The following is a 15,471-nucleotide window of genomic DNA, read 5'->3' on the forward strand; positions in this document are numbered from 1 at the left end:
TGATTTGATTGTCATAGGTGATCATACAAAGAAGGTCAAAGAGACGAAGGTAGCTTTACATCAGACGTTCGAGATGACGGATTTGGGTCTACTCCATTTCTTCTTGGGCCATGAGATTTATCAGTCTCAGACGGGGATTTTCATCTCTCAGCAGAGATATGTACAGGAGCTCTTGGTTTCTTTTGCGATGGAGGATTGTCGGACCATTTCTACTCCTTTGGATCCGAACTGGAAGGCCACTTCCCATTCAGCTTCTCCCATGGCGGATGCTTCCCGCTATCGTCAGTTGATTGGATCATTGATTTGGCTCCTCAACACTCATGTTGATCTTTGTTTTGTTGTTGGACTCTTGGGGGGGTTCATGAGTGAACCTCAGACGGTGCATTGGCAGGCTGCCCAGAGGATACTTCGGTATTTGAGGGGGACATCTGATTTAGGGATTCATTATCCACCAGGTACAGGTGGTTCAGATCTTGTACTTGCAGGTTGGAGCGACTCGGATTGGGCTGGTTATGTGGACCACAGGTGGTCTACAACAGGTTACTGTTTTACCTTGGATGCTGGTGTTATCTCATGGAGTAGCAAGAAGCAGCCCACGGTAGCCCTTTCGTCTATTGAGGCGGAGTATTGGGCTGCGTCTTCCACCACATGTGAGGTTGTGGGGCTTCGGAGATTGTTGGAGGAGCTTGGCTGCCCCCAGACTCGTCCTACTTTGCTGCAATGCGACAATGAGAGTTGCATTGCCTTGGCAAGGAATCCTGTTTTCCATGCTCGGACGAAGCACATCGAAATCCAGTACCACTTCATCAGAGAGAAGCTTTTGGATGCGACCATCGCTGTGGAGTACTGCAAGACGGAGGACAATCTTGCAGATTTGTTTACGAAGGCAGATTTGTTTACTTCGGAGACACGCCAGATCCCTCAGGCTTTTGCCCTGCCCAGGCTCTGAGAGGGGGTGTTAGCGATCAGATTCTGGTCGGGCAGCTAGTCGGGCAGCTAGTCGGACTGCGGTCAGTCGGACTGCCACGTGGCAGTCCGACCTGTTTCTGACAGTCGGCTGCATTTAATGCAGCCGACCTGCATATTTTGGCGCCGAGTTTTCTGGCTATTTATAGCCGAGATTTCAGCAGTCTTTCCCACTTCTGTACGTAGGTTCTAGGCTGGAGATACGTGCAGATTCCGTCTCTGTTTGCAGATTTCAGACAGGAGATCGTGTAGACTACAGCAGGCTTCGAGGTGAACAGCATGTTGCATCGTCGAGGTGGAGACACGCAGTCCAGCGCACTGCGCCCGTGTATATATCTGCATATCTTTGTATACAACACATTTATACAGCAGATCTTCATCTTCCATTGTCTCTTTCTCTCTCCTCTCTCTGCGTTCTCTCTCTTTCAGTCTTATGCTTCCGCACCGCTGCACTCTGATAGTTTTTTCCCCCAGATTTATTCCTTTTATTTTATGTGCCTATGTTACATAGTTTTAGGCACTTATTGTGTTTCACACACTTTGGGTGTGAACACCCTCTTACAACCCTAAGATTTAAGGGTTGTACTCTGTACGTGTACCTTACACTTCAGATTATTGCATTGGGTGTCGTGCTCTCATACTCTACACTATCTGTTAGAGATCATCCCTTGGACATATGCATTGTCCTCTTTCAAGCAGTGTGCAGAGCAGTTTGGGGTTAGTTTGAGTGCCACGTTAACAACAAGGTGCCACATCATCATTTTTGCGAGGTCAGCACTCACACGTGTGGTGGGAGATGCTGTTGCAGATGCCACGTGGCAGAGGACTGTGCAGTCGGACAGAGGACTATGCAATTGGACAGTTTTTGGGGATTTTTTAATCCATGCAGCCGACTTGATGCTGGACATGGTTCTTTTCCAAGCTATACATAGCCAATCTTTTGGCACACTCTCATTCATTCACAAGCACTCTCAGCAGATCGTGGACTTCAAATCGTGATCAGACCTTGCTATCCTTCAGGTGTGCTCGTGTGGTGACATCATCGAGGAGGAGATACGCAGACATACACATTGCTCTTGTGTACAGATCTGCATTCCTTTGTATTCAGCATACTTCGTACAACAGATCTTGTTGTTCTACTATCTCTTTCTCTCTCTCTCTCTTCTCTGTGTGTTCACTCTCTCTCTCAGTCTTGGTCCCATGCTTCCGCATCGCTGCACTTTGACATGATATCAGAGCAGTGAAGACGGACTGACTGAGTGAAGAACCTACCTGAAGAGGAGATTTCAGCGCAACACAAGGCTGCGTTTCCAGCATTCGAGGGCGAGCGGGAGGGCTGTGCATCGGAACAAGGCTGAAGTGAGCGTGGGCGTGCAGGAAAGGAGTCCAATTGGTGAATTTGCTGCTGTTTGTTGCTGTTTAAAGAGGAGGAAGGCTGCGTTTTCGGCCTTAAATTGCAGATTTTACATTTTCATTGCCTTCGGCGATTGAAAAAGGTTTGGAAGCGGAGGAAAGAGCCCTAGCAGACTGCGTCTTTATAGTCTGAGAGGGGGCTGCTTTTGCTTTTCTGTAGGCATTGCAGGTGAAAATGTCTACAGAGACCGACTTGGAGTTCGAGGTGATCATGGACCGGAAGGTGCTTGTGCTACCGGCTCTTCCATCAGATCAAAAGCTTGATGGTGACAATTACCACATTTGGTGCGTGATGATGTTGACCATCGTGGAATCTTATGATTTGGCGAAGCTCGTGACAGAGGAGATCGAACGGCCCTTTGTGAGAGATGAGTCTAAACTCTCTTCAAATGCTCGTGTGGAGTTGTCCAAGGCCTAGTCTCACCGGGACAAACTGAATGCTAGGATTTGTTCTTTTCTTTTTTTGTCTTGTACTATAGCCATGATTGCTCACATCGAGCACTTGACAGTGGCTCGAGAGATATGGATGGAGCTCGACCAGATGTACAACCGGATGACCCTGATGAAGAGGGTTTCTTTGGAGGTGCAGATGCGGACCTTGTCCGTGAACAAGTCTTCTTCACTGCAGGAGCATATCAACAAGCTGAGACAGCTTCAGATGCAGATTTAGAATGCGAGAAAGCTGATTTCCTCCGAAGACATGGCGATCACTTTACTGTCCCAATTGTCGCCATGATTTGGTGCTTTTTACTCCGCTCTTTTTGCTTCAGGGTGGGAGTTGACTCTTTGTTGGGAACAGTTAGTTCCTATGGTCTTGGACCAAGAGGAACAGTTGAAGGGACAGAATGCTTCCAAATCAGAGACATTGACATGTCAAGCCTCTCAGAAGAAGGAGAATGACTAGACTGTGGCTACAACAGTTCACATCCTAAATTGATCTTCCACTTCGGCTGTTGACGAGATGACACTTTTTAAGGCTTACTTTGGGACTAAGCCTGATGTTTCTTATTTCAGGATTTTTGGGTATGACGCATATGTGCACATCCCCAAGACTCAGGGAGACAAATTCGAAGCAGCTTCTCGAAGATAGGTGTTCGTTGGCTACAACTCCCAATCCCAAGGATATCGCTTGTATGATCCTGTGAAGCGGGATATCTACACAAGTCGAGATGTGCGGTTCGTGGAAGGTCCAACCACAGCAGGGGGTGAGGAGCACCCTGTACTTGGAGATCTAGGGGAGAGTTGGGCTTCCGAGACAGTTTCTTTGAGCTAGAGCCTCTTAATGACGATTTTGCTTTAGATACAGAGTCTTCTCTTTCACCGGCCACCCCCCTAGCGCTTTTGCTGGTGGATATACCCAAGTCTTCAGCAGATGGAGAGCGACGAGGAGAGATTCGGTCTCCTCCTCATTGGGCCCGTGACACACTTCGAGATTTAGGAATTGAGGGGGTTCCTGCAGGATGGACCGCAGAGGTCATGGAGACACCAAGTACATTCTACGGAGCTTGTTTGCTCTAACTATTGTTTAATGACCCGTGTTATGCAGGATCGAGAGCCCACCTCCGTGAAGGAGGCTTTGCAGTCCGACTAGCAAAGCTATGGAAGCCTAGTTGGAGGCTATTGAGATGAATGGCACTTGGTATCTCGTGCCTTGTCCCTCTCACAAGAAGGTGATTGATGTCAAGTGGGTCTTCAAGACCAAGTATCTTAGTGATGGTTCTTTGGACAAGCACAAGGCCCGCCTTGTTGCTAAAGGTTTTGCTCAGTGCCTAGGCATTGACTTCCATGATACTTTTTCCCCCATTGCTTGTATGGCAACTATTCAAGTTGTTCTTGCCTTTGGCTGGCCATAGGCTTGCCAGTTGGCTTGTCTACCGGTTGGATGTGAAGTCGGCCTTTCTCAATGGTGACTTGAAGGAGAAGATCTATGTGAAACAGCCTCCTGGCTTTGGATTCTTGGATGGTAAAGTATATAGGTTGAAGAAGGCCTTGTATGGTCTAGAGCAGGCTATGTGTGCATGGAACGAGAAGATTAACTCATTCCTTCAATCACAGTTGGGATATTGGCGCTCCAAGGCCGATCCGCAGCTTTATGTACACACTTCCGCAACTAGTTGTGTATTGTTTGTGTTGTATATTGTTGATTTGATTCTTACAAGTGACCATGCACATAAGGTCAAAGCGACAAAGACAGCTTTACATCAGCAGTTCGAGATGACGGACTTGGGTGACGAGATTTATCAGTCTCTAAGGGGGATTTTCCTCTCTCAGCAGAGATACATTCAGGAGCTCTTAGTGACTTTTGAGATGGAGAATTGTTGGACCATTTCTACTCCTATGGATCTGAACTAGAAGGCCACTTTACACTTAGATTTCTCTTGATGGATGCTTCCTGCTACCATCAGCTGATTGGAACCTTGATTTGGCTCCTCAACACTCATGTTGATCTTTGTTTTGCTGTAGGTCTCTTGGCGGGGTTCGGCGAGATTCATGAGTGAACCCAAACAGGTGCATTGGCAGGCTGCCCAGAGGATTCTTCGGTATTTGAGGGGGACTTTTGACTTAGGGATTTCTTATCCTACAGGTACAGGTGCTTCAGATCTTGTTCTTGCAGGTTGGAGTGACTCGGATTGGGTTGGTGATGTGTACCACTGAGGGTCTACTATAGACTATTGTGTTACCTTGGGTGCAGGTGTTATCTCATGGAGTAGCAAGAAGCAGTCCACGGTAGCCCTTTCTTCTATTGAGGTGGAGTATTGGGCTGCGTTTTCCACCACATGTGAGGTTGTGTGGCTTCGGAGATTGTTGGAGGAGCTTGGTTGCCCCCAGTCTTGTCCTACTCTTTTGCGGTGCAACAACAAGAGTTGCATTGCCTTGGTACGGAATCTTGTATTCCATGCTCGGACGAATTACATAGAGATCCAGTACCACTTCATTAGGGAGAAGCTTTTGGATGCGACCATTGATGTCGAGTATTGCGAGACGGAGGATAATCTAACATATTTGTTTACAAAGGTGCTTCCCCAAGCTCTTCTTCGGAGACATGCCAGATCCCTTAGCCTTATGCCTCGTCCAAGATCTGAGAGGGGGTGTTAGAGATCATCCCCTGGATACAAGCATTGTCCTCTTTCAAGCAGTATGCAGAGCAGTTCAGGGTCAATTTGAGTGCCACGTCAGCATCAGGGTGCCACGTCATCATTTTTGCCAAGTTAGCAGTTACACGTGTGGTGGTAGATACTGTCATAGATGCCATGTGGCAGAGGACTGTGCAGTCGAACCAGAGGACTGTGCAGTTATACAGTTTTTGGCATTTTTTAATGTAGTCGGCTGCATTTAATACAGTCGACCTGATGCTGGATATTGTTATTTTCTAGGCTATGTATAGCTAGTCTTTTAGCACACTCTCATTCATTTATAGGCACTCTCAGCAGATCGTGGAGATCAGATTGTGATCAATCCTTGCTGTCCTCGAGCTCTTCTTGCTCTCACAAACTTAACATTGGCTATGGCATTGTGGGTTCTCCATTGACGGATGTGATCAGGGTGAGCTAATTGAGGATTTGAGGCTCGGTACCAACGACGAGGTCCCAAAGTCCTTGAGATTCAAGCACTTGTTGCATGAAGTTACCCGTTAAAACGAGTCTTATCTGTGAAGGCATTCTTGGCCATTGCAATAGCAGTGGTAGTGCTAGGAGATGGAGGTGTCTAATGGGGGTAGGGTGGAGGAGTGGAGTATACTTTGGAAGGAATACCAGAGTACCCACTATACATACAAGAAGTGCGTATAGCAGATCCAACTGTGAGCAAGGGTTGAGTGGGTATGGGCATGGTAATTGCATGAGGAGCCCAAGGTAGAGGGATAGGAACATGGGGAGCAAAAGATGAAATTCCTATGCAAGAGCGATCCAAGGGATGTGTGACGACTGTCCATAAGCAAGGGATGGATATCCTTGTGTCTGAAAGGTCGTGTGGGGAGTTTGCGAGTGTTCAAGGGGTAGTGATGGGGATGCCTATCATAGCCATTCCAAAGTAAAAGGATGTGGTAAATTGGGAGTAGGTGGAAGATATAGTGTTAAAGGGTGTCATTTCCCCTAATGATGCACTAAGAGGTGGAGGTGTCAGAGTGCAGCGGTGCGGAAGCGTAGGACTGAGAGAGAGAGAACGCAGAGAGAAGAGAGAGAAAGAGATAATGGAAGATGAAGATTTGTTGTATAAAGTGTGCTGTATACAAAGATATGCAGATATGTACACGGGCGCAGTGCGCTGGACTGCGTGTCTCCACCTCGACGATGCAACCTGCTGTTCATCTCGAAGTCCGCTGCAGTCTGTACTGTCTCCTGTCAGAAATCTGCGAACAGAGACGGAATCTGCACGAGCCACCAGTCTGTAAACTGCGAGCAGAAAAGTGTCACCAGACTGCAGAAATCTCGGCTATAAATAGCCAGGAAACAGGCGCCAAAAATAGGCCTGTCGGCTGCATGCCGATTGTACTATGCCAGGTCGGACTGCCATGTGGCAGTGTGACTGCATAGCTCGACCGTGTAGGATCTGATCTGCTACACCCCCTCTCAGAGCCTAGGCGGGGCAGAAGCCTGAGGGATCTGGAATGTCTCCGAAGTAGAGCTTGGGGAAGGGCCTTGGTAAACAAATCTGCAAGATTGTCCTCTGTCTTGCAGTACTCCATAGTGATGGTCTCATCCAAAAGCTTCTCTTTGATGAAGTGGTATTGGATCTCAATGTGCTTCGTCCGGGTATGGAAAACAGGATTTCGTGCCAAGGCAATGCAACCCTCATTGTTGCATTGCAGCAAAGTAGGACGAGTTTGGGGGCAGCTAAGCTCCTCCAACAATCTCCGAAGCCACACAGCCTCACACATGGTGGAAGACGCGGCCCGATACTCCGCCTCAGTAGACGAAAGAGCTACCGTGGGCTGCTTCTTGCTACTCCATGAGACAACACTTGCACCCAAGGTAAAATAGTAACCTGTAGTAGACCGCCTGTGGTCCACATCACCGGCCCAATCCGAGTCGCTCCAACCTGCAAGAACAAGATCTGAACCAGCTGTGCCTACGGGATAATGAATCCCTAAATCAGACGTCCCCCTCAAATACCGAAGTATCCTCTGAGCAGCCTGCCAATGCACCGTCTGAGGTTCACTCATAAAGCCTGCCAAGAGCCCAACAGCAAAACAAAGATCAACACGAGTGTTGAGGAGCCAAATCAATGATCCAATCAACTGACGATAGCGGGAAGCATCCGCCATGGGAGAAGCTGAATGGGAAGTGGCCTTCCAGTTCGGATCCATAGGAGTAGAAAGGGTCCGACAATCCTCCATCGCAAAAGAAACCAAGAGCTCCTGTACATATCTCTGCTGAGAGATGAAGATCCCCTTGTGAGACTGATAAATCTCATGGCCCGAAAAGAAATGGAGTAGACCCAAGTCCGTCATCTCGAACGTCCAATGTAAAGCTGCCTTCGTCTCTTGGACCTTCTGTGCATGATCATCTGTTACAATCAAATCCTCAACATACAACACAAAAAGCACACAACCATCCTCGGAAGTGTGAACATAAAGTTGCGGATCGGCCTTAGAACGCCGATATCCCAACTGTGATTGAAGGAACGAATCGATCTTTTCGTTCCATGCACGCGGAGCCTGCTTGAGGCCATACAAGGCCTTCTTCAACCTGTAGACTTTCCCATCTGAAGATCCAAAGCCAGGAGGCTGCTCGACATAGATCTCCTCCTTCAAATCACCATTGAGGAAGGCCGACTTTACATCCAACTGGTAGACAGGCCATCTCCTATGGCCAGCCAAGGCAAGAACAGCTCGAATAGTCGCCATACGAGCAGTGGGGGCAAAAGTATCATGACAATCAATCCTTGGGTGCTGTGCAAAACCTTTAGCAACAAGGTGAGCCTTGTGCTTGTCCAAAGAACCATCGCTAAGGTACTTGGTCTTGAAGACCCATTTGACGCCAATCACCTTCTTATGCGGGGGGAATGGCACGAGTGACCAAGTGCCATTCCTCTCAATAGCCTCCAACTCGGCTTCCATAGCTTTCTTCCATGGTGTGGACTGTAAAGCCTCCTTCACGGAGGTGGGCTCTCGATCCTGCATAACACGGGTCATCAAACAATAGTTAGAGCAAACAAGCTCCGTAGAATGTACCTGGTGTCTTCGTGAATGGCGCGGACCATCCTTTCGGTCCCCACTCCTCAGGGACCCCCTCGATCCCTGAATCACGGAGTGTGTCACGGGCCCAACGAGGAGGAGGCCGGACCGCGCCTCGTCTCTCTCCATCAGCTGAGGACTTTGGGATATCCACCGGTGGTAACTCCTCGGGGGTGACCGATGGAACAGTAGACTCTGTATCAGAAACAGAATCGGAATCAAAAGACGCGGGCTCCAAAGGAACTGTCGCGGGAGCCCAACTCTCCCCTGGATCTCCAAGAACGGGATGCTCCTCACCCCGCTGCTATGGCTGGAATCTCCATGAACCGCACATCTCGACTGGTGTACACATCCCGCTTTACGGGATTATACAAACGATAGCCTTGGGACTGGGAGCTGTAGCCAACAAAAACCTGACTTTCGGGAAGCTGCTTCAAATTTATCACGATGAGCCTTGGGAATGTGAACATAGGCATCACACCCAAAGACCCTAAAATAAGAAACATCGGGCTTAGTCCCAAAGTAAGCCTCAAAAGGTGTCATCCCATCAACGGCCGAAGTGGGGGATCGATTAAGGATGTGGACTGCAGTAGCCACAGCCTCGGCCCACACAAACTGAGGTGTCTGTCGGTGCTCCATCATGGTGCGCGCCATCTCGATCACACTGCGGTTTTTCCGTTCAAGAATGCCATTTTCTTAAGAAGTGTTGGTATTAGCAAACTCCTGGTGAATACCTTTATCTGCACAAAAACGAGCAAACTCATTAGAAACAAATTCACCACCCTTGTCGGATCGTAAGGTCTTCAATCTCCGGCCTGATCGGTTCTCCTCAAAGAGAAGCCAATCCTTGAAGTGGGAGAAAGCTTCTGACTTCAATGCCATGAAATAGGCCCATGTCATCCTGCTGTAGTCATCTACGATCAACATGAAGTACAAGCTCCCTCGTAAGGACTCGTTCCTCAAAGGGCCACAAAGATCCGTAGATACAAGCTCCATCGGTGAAGTAGACCGCCACGAAGCTTTGTGGGGAATGGCATCCCTATGCTGCTTCCCACGAATGCAGGAGACGCATCGCTGTTGGCTCACCACTATATCCGGCAACCCTCGAACAAGTTGTCCACGTGACGCCCTCCGAAGATAATCATAGTTCAGGTGACCAAACCGAGCATGCCATAGCTCTGATTGTGTCTGAGAGGTAAGAAGAAGAGTAGAGAGGGCGGTGGAAGACTTCAATTTATAGATGTCGTTCTCCTCATATCCAGATGAGAGAACTCTCCTAGACCCACGATCAAGGACTCGCACCGAATCACTGTTAAACTCCACCAAAAGTCCAAGGGAACAAATCTTATGAACTGATAGTAGATGATATCCTAAACCTGGTACATGCAAGATCTCTGAGGTATGGGTACCACCACGTCCATCTGGAATAAGTTGCATCGCACCCCGTCCTGCAATAGACACTGAAGAGCTATCTGCAATGAGAATCTGCCCACGCGAGGGTCGCAACTGGGCAACACCATTTGATGAAGGAGTCATGTGCCGGGAGGCACTACTGTCAACGATCCACTCTCGAGCCTAGGGAGCTGTCATCGCAGCATCAGAAGCATTCGGTGTAGAGCCCTCAATGACAGCTAGATGAAGAAATGCAGTTGATGAGGGTGCAGCCACCGCTCCAGAATCCTTCGTGTCCTTCTTGTTGGTGTCCTTCTTGTCTTTGTCAGGGCAATCTTTCTTCCAATGGCCAGTCTTTCCACAAATATGGCATGTGGATTCTTTGTCCTTGTCCTTGTCCTTCTTTGACTTGTTATCCCCCTTCTTCTTTTGGTCCTTCCCCTTCTTCTGAGAGGCTTGACCTGTCAGTGCCTCTGTCTTGGAAGCATTTTGTCCCTTTAGTTGTTCCTCTTGGTCCAAGACCATAGGAACCAACTCTTCCCACCGAAGTGTAGACTCTCGCCCCGAAGCAATAAGGGCGGAGTAGAAAGCACCGAATCGTGGCGGCAACTGGGACAAGAGTGCGATCGCCATGTCTTCGGAGAAAATCGGCTTCCCCGCATTTTGAACCTGCATCTGAAGCTGTCTAAGCTTGTTGATGTGCTCCCGCAACGAGGAAGACTTGTTCACGGACAAGGTCGGCATCTGAACCTCCAAAGAAACCCGCTTCATAAGGGTCATCCGGTTATACATCTGATCAAGCTCCAGCCATATCTCCCGAGCCACCGTCAAGTGCTCGATGTGAGCTATTACGGCTGTAGTACAAGACAGAAAAAGAAAGGAACGAATCCTGGCATTCAGTTTGTCCCAGTGAGACTGTGCCTTGGCCAGCTCTGCACGAGCATCGGAAGAGAGTTTGGACTCATCTCGCACCGAGGGCCGGTCGATCTCCTCCTGTACAAGCTCCGCCAAATCGTAGGACTCAAGGATGGCCAACATCATCACACGCCAGATGCGGTAGTTGTCGCCATCGAGCTTCTGATCTGCGGGAAGAGCCGGTAAGACAGGCACCTTCCGGTCCATAATCGCCTGGAACTCCAAGCCAATCTCGGTAGACATCTTCACCTATAATGCCTTCACAAACGCAAAAGCAGCCCCCTCTGACTGTGCAGCCCTCCTGCCTGCTCTCAAACGCTGAAAACACAGCCTTGTGTCGCGATAGAAACTCCTCTTCAGGTTGGTTCTGCACTCAGTCAGCCCTTCTACACTGCTCTGATACCATGTGAGAGTGCAGCGGTACGGAAGCGTAGGACTGAGAGAGAGAGAACGCAGAGAGAAGAGAGAGAAAGAGACATTGGAAGATGAAGATCTGCTGTATAAAGTGTGCTGTATACAAAGATATGCAGATATGTACATGGGCGCAGTGCGCTGGACTGTGTGTCTCCACCTCGACGATGCAACCTGCTGTTCACCTCGAAGTCCGCTGCAGTCTGCACTGTCTCCTGTCAGAAATCTGTGAACAGAGGCGGAATCTGCGCGAGCCACCAGTCTGTAAACTGCGAGTAGAAAAGTGTCACCAGACTGCAGAAATCTTGGCTATAAATAGCCAGGAAACAGGCGCCAAAAATAGGCCTGTCGACTTACCGATTGTACTGTGCCAGGTCGGACTGCCACGTGGCAGTCCGACTGCACAGTCCGACTGCGCAGGATCTGATCTGCTAACAGGAGGGTAGGTAGATGATGGGATGGAGAAAGAAAAAGTGTTGGGAGCGGAGATTGAAGATCCAACTCCTAGTATGCTTTGAGTGGAAGTGGAATGTAATCCAAGATTTTGGAATGAAGATGCGAGTAGATTAGAATGTGGAGAAGATAGTGGTGGGATGGGAGGGAGTTGAAAATTTTGGTTTACTTGCTCATGGTAGAGATATACTTGATGAAGGGTATCTCCTTCGAGAAGCTCCTCCATTAAAGTTGACATATTGAAAATCATTTGGATCCTACACAACAAAAGAAGAAATAGGAGAGGATTTTGGCTTATACGACTCAAAAGGGTTATACGAACCTGACACAAGGCTTGGCAGAGATAAGGGAGATGGATCGCCAGATGTGCTGAATGTCATAATCCCTCCAAGATCAGAGAGATGGCCAATCTCACCAATCGGTTTAGACGGAGTAATAGCACTCATTGGAGGAGTGTAAACCAAACTGTACGTGATGTGTAAGTACTCCTCAAACTCTTCATCTGTAAGATAACCAAAACGAGAAGAAGAAGATGGTAAAGGTGACCATAATGCCTTCTCAAAGCCTCCAATGATGGAGAAGCTTGATAGGGTGTCATGGGATCTAAAGAAGAAGGTGCCTGAGACATTATGAGTCAGAATTGAGTCGTGTGTGAGTCTCGCACAAAGACTGGCCTCCACAATCACCGCAGGATGCTCTTTAGAAGAGCACTGGCTTTGATATCATGTGAAGATATGCTAGGATTTGCACTGAGAAACACAATGTGTATTACCAAGGCTGAAACACAAAGACTTAAACAAAGACAACCAAAACTCAAACCCCAAATGCAAAATTCAAAACTCAAACACAAAGACAAACATAGAGAGAAGAAACTCTGAAGTGAATGAAACTGTAAATGAATGTAAGAGTGTATAGAATGCCCAAGGGCAAAGCAATGGAGTGTTGGAGAGTGACCTCCACTAGAGACGGATCCCAAGTGCTGCGACCACCAATCGGAGTGATGGAGTGAGAGAAACGCCAAACGCTAATCACCAGAGTGTGAGGAGACTAAGGCGATTGTAGAGGATGATGCCTGATGATGTGGGCGAAGTAGCAAAATGTAGCAGTAGAATGCTGCAGTAAAATGTGGCAGTAAAATCTTGCAGTAGTAGAATGCTGCAGTAAAATGTGACAATAAAATACAACAGTAGGACGCTGCATTAGAGGAGCAGACAAGGTGATGTTAGCAATTGCGAAGGTTGGACCACCACGTGGTGGGAGACTTATGACTGAGATCTGCACACAAGGGTGAGAAACTTGCATGGAAGAGATAATGCTAGCTTGTCTATTTATAGATGTTAAAGGGTGCCCCAAAAATTATGGTTTTGGGGGACCTCTGAAACTCTCTCGAACCGTGCACCAAATTTGCATTTTTTGTTTAAAAATGCTAATTAGTTGTAAAGCGTGTTTTAGCTCAATAGGCCTGCTTGATGAAGACAACCGGAATATCGAGTCTTGAAAGGCCATGAATGGAGAGGAGATAGAAGCCCAAGTCTAGAATAGTAGGACTTTCGAGATGGAGCTCAAAGATGGACAGTCAGGCAATAGAGGCAAGATGCAACAGCACAAATTGGTATGGGGAGTACCTGAGGCAGGAAGGGTGACATGATGCTGGGCTGTCAGCTGGACTGCAAACTTAGCTGACAAGGGACTGCAGCCTTCTTGTAAATGCAGCCCGTGGCAATCTGAAAACTGCCAAATATGCCTGAAACAGAGCAGGTCCTGCAGACAACACAATGTTCAGTCTGCTCGTGATGATGTCAGCACTGAAAAAGTGCTTCCCAGCAGAGAGATAACTCCACCCTGCAAGGATGGATGGTTGCTTGGCTGCTACAGAAGTCGATCTACCAAAATGCAGGAGGGTAAGCTACACAAAACACAGGCTGGAGGATGGGCTGTACCTGCAAAATGCAAGGTCTGGAAAAGCTGAAATGTATGTAGTGCAGCCCCTGGAAATGGCACCCAGCTGGTTGCAATGCAGACAGCTGCTCCTCTTTGTCGCCTTTGGCTCCCACCAAGGTGAATGGAAAGGTAAGTGAACATGGAGTGAATAGAGAAGAAGGAGATTGAATGAAATGTAATAAACTGACTGATGGCTGAAAGATACAAGGCTGCAATGAGCCCCAACATGTAGCACTGAGTGTCAGCGTGGGTGCTAGATGGTAGCAGGGGGATGAGAGAAGAATGAGGAGGGCTGGTTGATCTGATGATCATAATGGATAAATGGAGTGGGTTGGCAGGCTGCCTATCAATAGGCAAATCGAGGCCACAACTACAAGTGGCTAGGCCCAAACTGTGGGTGCCTACGACAGCTTGCTCAATTGCTTAAAGTGGTCATAGTGCCAAAAACCAATTGCACTGATGCAACCTCCATGTAAAGTGTCCAAAACACATAAAATAATATGCAACCACAATGTAAAAGCTCTTGATGTCCTCATTTGACTGAGATTGAGGTTCACAAGGAAGAAATCTCAGATGACGGTATATGACACATATGATTGCTAACAAGATGATGTATTTATTGAACATGCTGGTCAGCCCTTCATAGACTGCAATAATTAGCCAAATGTGGGTCCAATGCTGAGAAATAAAGATATATTGTGCTATTTGATAGATCTCTAATCCAAGGAAGAAGTGGAGGATGCTCAAATTGGTCATGCCAGACTCCTACCATAGTAAATCCCAAATCTTGTATAAATTGCTTGAACCACCGGTAACAATAGGCTGAGCTTTTTGCGAAAGAGACCTAGGACCTAGGAGCCTTCGGAACCTGTAATGGGAGAGGGACTCCCCCTCATTGAGTAAAGGTGGTTCCCCCCATTTAGAGAAAGAAGGCTCCCCCTTTGGTGGTTTAGTATCCCTTGAAGAAACTAGAGGGGATGATAATGGAGTAGGAATACTTAGAGAAGAAGGAGCTATCAAAGGTGGGGGAGACAAAGGAGGAGGAGGAGGAGTCATCCTCCTCCTCGAAGATGAAGAAATGGTGCCAAGAGGTACCTTGGAATGTAATGGTGGAGCCAACTGTGGCGGTGGAGTAGTCGTCGAAGAATATCCATTGAATGTAGAAGCATCATATTCCAGGTAATCAGAATCTTACGTTTCTTGGGGTTGCAGAACCTATATATTTGGTCACTTCGCTCTAACCAACGAAGATGAGTTTCTTTGACTTGGTGTTGAGCTTACCTTGGTACGCTTGTCTGCATGGACATACAAAGAGGCAGAATTGGGAGATAGAAGGCTTCTTGCCAAAGAAAGCTTGGAATGGAGTCATGTCCTTCAAAGTTGCTATTGGATACCCATTGTGGATATGAACTGTGGTGGAAACTACCTTCCCCCAAAGGGTGTGAGGAAGTCCTCAATACTCAAGCATTGAATGGACCATCTCTAGCATGGTTTGATTTGCTTGCTCCCCCATGTGTCGAATGGTAATACTCCATCTTGATCTTGTGCTCATTGCAAAACTTGACAAATGCTTTGGAACAAAACTCTCGTCCATAGTCGGCTTGAACCCCTCGAATCTTGAAAGGAGTTTGCTTTTCAGTAAATGGCTGCCAGTCATAGAAGTTGGAATGTGCCTAGGGTTTGTACTCCAAGAATGTCTCCTCTTTGTAGATGTTCCGAGTCCTCTCCTTTGGCAATGATACCATATGAGAGTGCGCAATAGAAGAGAGACACAAACACATAGAAGGGAAGAGAGAGATTGAAAT

This window comes from Lygodium microphyllum, unplaced genomic scaffold, assembly GCF_053477565.2.
Source record: "Lygodium microphyllum isolate KBCC unplaced genomic scaffold, Lygodium_microphyllum_v1.1.10 scaffold_133, whole genome shotgun sequence".
In the NCBI taxonomy this organism is placed as follows: domain Eukaryota; kingdom Viridiplantae; phylum Streptophyta; class Polypodiopsida; order Schizaeales; family Lygodiaceae; genus Lygodium; species Lygodium microphyllum.